The sequence below is a fragment of the Kryptolebias marmoratus genome, linkage group LG1 (genome assembly GCF_001649575.2).
Source record: "Kryptolebias marmoratus isolate JLee-2015 linkage group LG1, ASM164957v2, whole genome shotgun sequence".
Classification (NCBI taxonomy): Eukaryota; Metazoa; Chordata; class Actinopteri; order Cyprinodontiformes; family Rivulidae; genus Kryptolebias; species Kryptolebias marmoratus.
This window is the reverse complement of record NC_051430.1, coordinates 35511158-35516786: the sequence shown is the minus strand read 5'-3', so window position 1 is coordinate 35516786 and position 5629 is coordinate 35511158.

The following is a 5629-nucleotide window of genomic DNA, read 5'->3' as shown; positions in this document are numbered from 1 at the left end:
CTCATCCAATATCATTCTTATCTGCAGTTCATTTTATCAGTACTGTGTATTAAAACTTGAACTCCTCATTAATTATACAACCTCTTATGTTTCCTTTAGTGTCACTACAATCTAGTGTTACCTTTTACAATTAAAAGCCTTCAGTTACTTAAAAGAATGCTTTTTGCATGCTTATTTTTATACCAGAAATTTGGATTGAGGTCATTTCATAAAGAAAAATGTTTTTCACAATTTAATAATGAAATCTTGTTAAATGTCAAGCTGTTTGTGACGTGAATGACTCTCAGCTACGACCACATTTCAGCTCAGTGTCTGCAGATTTGCCTGAGATGTGACGGCCATCTTGAATTGGATTGGCTCCAAAAGTTAATCAGTTGTAGATGCAAGTTTCATTAAAATTCATTCAGTGGTTTAAGAAAAAGAAATGTTAACAGACAAAATCCACCTCTCACCTTTTGGTGGCAGCCAGTAATAACTAATGCATGGACTAGGTGGCAATAAAGCCTGTCTGAGAAACATAAAATATAAGACTTGTTTTCTGCTTTTAAATGCAGACAGAACAGAGGTTGTAGTCTTTGCACCTGATCATCTTAGGACTGAAGATCTGTGAAGATCTGCAGCCTTTAACTTAGTCTGGATGGAGTTTATTTGGCCACCTGAGCTGACAGAAGGAACCCGTCTCTTTTCCTCCCACAGAAAAAATGTTACCGGACTGCTTTCTTCCGCCAGCACAAGTTACTAATATTAGGAAAACCTTGTCCCAAAATGATGCAGAAAATCTAGTCCAATATCCTGCTGCCAGAGTTCTGAGGAGAGATCATTTTTATCTGGTTTATCTTCTCTAAATTCCCTGTAAAAGTGTTTTTAAAAGTGCATAAAATAGATATTAAACAAAACATATCCCAAAGTCTTTGTTTGTTACAGAAAATGTCATTTAAATTGTATAATCTGTGCGGCAGGGCTGGTCTTTTTACACACAAGATGTAATCATGACACGATGAAGCGGACAAAATGCTGTGGAAATATATAAAACGTGCAACATGTCATTTGTTTAAAGTAAACTTTTGTAAAAAAAGCTACTTACTAGAAGGCAGTTATTTGTGCTAAAAGCAGAAAAGGAGTATGGAGTTCATTACAGATTTGAAGAGGTCTCCATGGATGGTTTTGGCCACGAGCCACTTGCAGCTGATGGGAGGGAAATGTTAATTATCTCTCCAGCCACATTTAGCATTTAGACACTCCTGTCACACACTTTTCAGGTCTGCTTGTTCTTTTCTCCCTCCTGCTCCAGCCGGGGAGTTTGGGTGTGAAGATACACAATCCACACAGCATGAGCCTTCTTATTAAAACTAAACCTTCAAGATACGTGAACCATCCATCATTTTGTCTTTTGAAATTAAAATATGGTAATGTTTGACTGTAATCCTTTGTTTTTGGGTCATAAAATACAGTGCCTTTAATGAAATACCAGATGTAATACTTGATTTGAAATCTGTTTAACATTTTAAAGGTTGTAATTTAACTTGTGCTGCTAATCTTGTTTCAGTTACTGTAAATTTTCCTTTCCACTGTGCTTTTTGCTGGCTTCTGCACAAATTAAGTAGGATGAAATAGCCTTTACTTTGTGCATTTATGAGTGTAGTTTTCACCAGAATACATCCAAAAATATTATCTTAATAAGAAACTCCTAACATTCAGCTGCTACCTTTTCTATCAGAGTTTTAGATTAAGATTATTTTATGATGAGAAACAGAATTTCAGCCATTTTAGGCAAACCTTATAAATTAAGTTTTCCACAGTCTGGTGAGATTTTATATGATTTTTGTCAAATATCATGAGAAATTCTGCCAACAAAGACCAGGGAGCCCTCAGAGATTAGTAACACCGGCTCACTTAGACCCGTTCTGTTTGCTTTGTTCTAGCTGCCATCTTCAATGAGGTTGATTCCAAAAGTTAATCAGCTGTAGTTGTACATCTAATGATGTAGTGACCCATTCTTTCACTGATGTTTGTAGAAACAGTCTGCATGTCCAGGTGCTGGATTTGATCCACCTGTGGCCATAGAAGTGATTGGAACACCTGAATTCAATGATTTGAATGAGTGAGTGAATACTTTTGGCTCTACTACTACTTAGCTCTGGATTGTAAAAATACTGCAGCTTATTTCAGAGTGGCAGAATTTAAATTATGTGTGCATATACAGATCCTATGATGCATCGCAGCTGCAACGTTGGGGCCTCTAATGAGCACGGATTGTTTACATGCTATTTGATTCTACCATGACAGCAGCACAAACCCAAATGGAGCTCAGAGGTTTTATCTTATTATAGCAGGAAAAAAAACACACAAGCTCTATTAAAGGTGCTAATGAGGGCTGCATTCCATTTAGGTCATAATTCCAAATGGCTGGTTCGCTGATTAATTGCTTACAGGCGTGTTTGTAAAATGATGATTGCTGGAAGCAGCACATTCAGGGTTTTTTCTCGCAACAACAAAGAAGATGGAGTTTCAGCGTCCACATTAATACATGAAAAAAGAGTAAAATGAAAGTTCAACAACCAAATGAAAACGATCGTGTGGATTTACAATCAGAAAACTCCTGCTTTCTCGTTATCTACAATCAATTCTGCAAGATATTTTACCTCTTTAAGAAAAAAAACAGTTTCAGAAGATTTGCAAATCAATGCATTCTGTTAGTTTTACATTTTACCCAACATGCACACTTTCACTTCCACTGCTGGACCTTTAGACCTGCATGAAGTGCTTTTAACGTGAACAAGAAGGCAACATGTGACTGCCGCAGCTGTCTGCGATCAGTCGGAGCCGACATACTTACGTAGCGACGTACGCCAAGAAGAAAAGGAAGCAGAAGGCCGCTCAGAGCCATTTCCTCTCCTATTGACTGGGCTAATTGGGAAGTAAAGTCGTTAATCTGCTCCCAGCTCTGGCCGCTCCCTTTGCTGTGCATGTGAGCATTAATGTGTTGTATTTGCACTGCAGCTGGCTGTGTCCATCAGAACCAAACAGGTATTTGTGCTGGTTGAATGTGCAGAAGCTGCTGCTGTTAAACAGAAATAGGAACGAGGGGAGTGAAAATAGAAGCTGGCGGGCAGAAAGGCAGGAATACAGCTTGAGACATCCCAGGTAAGAGAGAACAGCCCCAGGCTGCTCAGCTCAGACCAGAAGACAGCAGGGATCAGTTTAAAAAGCCCACAAAGACTGATCTATCATTTAGTTACACTTCAGAACTAAATGTTGGATTTTTTTACTTTTCTTGGGTCAAATCTGATCCGAATCCTAAGCCTTTTTTTAAATGCTACATTCATTATTTGTAAAGAGATTGTTGGAGCATCCATCCAGCCTGACTCACCCTGCATAGGCTGCAAGTCCATCGCAGGATAGTTGGTGCAATGTATTCAAAGATTTCTAGATTCTTTGTTTTATTCATAGCTTAGAAAACAAAAAACAAATCCAGAAAACTACCTCCAGCTCTCACATTTAGATTTGTATTTAGGTGCTGCTCCCAGTTTATTCCTGCAGGTTTGGGAGTGTGCAGAAATGAAGGGATGGTCAGAGCCCTCCTGCTCTCTGTGTCGGGATCATTTCTGCTTTTAATCTCTGTGTGTGCAATATTTGTGCATCCCTGTTCTGGCTTTGTTTAAACACTGAAAACTACATTATGATTAAGATGACGACACCTGAACTGTGCGTGGAAAGAAAGAAAAGGAAAGATTTGAACCTGGAGCAGGTTCTTTCTGCATATTCCCCTAACAGGTCACCTCGTGTATTTATGACTTTCAGCTCAAGTCATCAAACAAGCGGACAGCAGGTGTTAATTTCCTCCTAATGCCGCTCCAAGGATTACAGGAAGCTGACGGCTGCCTGCCACGTCCTGCACATTGTGTGTTTGGAAGCATGCATCTTGTGGAAAATTAACTACAAACTACTGAAGAACACAATGGTTTCCATAAACACAAGTTCAACTTTGACTGACATATTACAGTGTATCAGTGTATGATGTAGGAATTTACTTTAAGCGACTCTTAAAATTGTCCCTGGGTGTGAGTGAGAGTGGTTGTTTGTCTCATTTGTCTCTATGTGTCCCTGCGATGGACACATGTGTCCAGGGTGTCTGCTGGAGACAGACACCATCTCCATCATGACCTGGAAAGGAGAAGCAGGTAAAGAAAATGGATGGATGGATCAGTGTGATTGAAAAGGTCCTGTGTCATCAGTGCTGACTCATCCAGGAAAGATTTTCCTTAAATAAACACGTCTGACAGTCAGACGAGCGAAGACGCTGCGTTTACGGCGCTGTGAGGACAGAAGCTGCTTGTGACGAATCAGAATGGCTCCTTTGATCACGCAGGAAGCACAAAGGCCTTTAGTTGCTTTATCGCCCTTGTTCATTTCTTATCGCACACACCGCGCTACTAAATCCAGAACAGAATTACCGGGAGGATGTTGAGCTATGACGATGTGGATGGTTTGGTCATTTTCTAATAAATTCTACTGAAGTGAGCAACAGTGAGGATTTCTAATTGGCTGCCAGTCTAGACCAGTAACGTTTCAGAGCCACGGTGTCCTGTTCAAAGTTAAAGCTCAATGTGAGAAAAGGAATGAGTTGACAAGGACAGCCGCTGCACAGTCATAAACATTATAAAACATTATAACATTAAGAAATAAAGCATTCAGTGAGACAGTCTGAAATTCAAACAATCTTATAGAAAACTGACTGTGACTGTAGTTCCAGCACACATCAACTTTCTTCTTCAAACCCAGAAATAATCCAAGCTGAATCTAACGAGCCTCTGGTTGTCACACACGGGCATTTTTACTTACTAACAGCATTTTTTATAAGAGATACGACAAATAAAAGGACCATTCACGTCCAGTTTTGAAGAGAATTCAGTGAAAGTCGAGATGTAGTGCTAATAATTTAACTGGATTAAAATTAATAATACCCCCACATAAACAAATCAAATATGGGAAAATTAGATCTAAAACTGAAAAGTGGTGAATGCATATGTCCTGAGCTCCTTTGCGAGGTTTTAACCATCCCCTTCAGCAAAGTATGGACTCATTCTGACTGGGGGAGAACTCTCAAGTGTTTCTTTTCTAACAAATATTCTAAATGATGGAAAACTGGGTCTGCAGCTCACCTTCCTTTCAGCTGCAGGAGGACAAATTGCAGCAGTTGTGCATTAATTTGAAAAACAGAATCTCTGTTGTGAGAAACGTTGTCCAGGAGGCGTCCGTCACACAAAGAAAGCGTCGAGCAATATGTAAAAGCAGCTGATTTCTGTTCCATTCCTCCTTTGGGTCCATCGTTTCTTTTCTGAACGCTCCTGCCTGCGTGGAACATGGGATCCATCAGTGTTTCTATGAAAGACCAGATGCACCCTAAAACACGGGTGGGCATTCCTGGTCCTCGAGGGCCGCTGTCCTGCATGTTTTACCTGTTTCCTGCTCCAACACACCTGCAAAACGTGAGGAGAGCTGCAGACCAGGGACAATCCAGAAATGCTCATGAATGTCAGTTTAGAAGCTATCAAAGTTCTCAAATAAAGCACCTTTTGAGAATGTCAATGTTTGTTGGGAATTATCTTACAAAACTAGGAAGGATTTT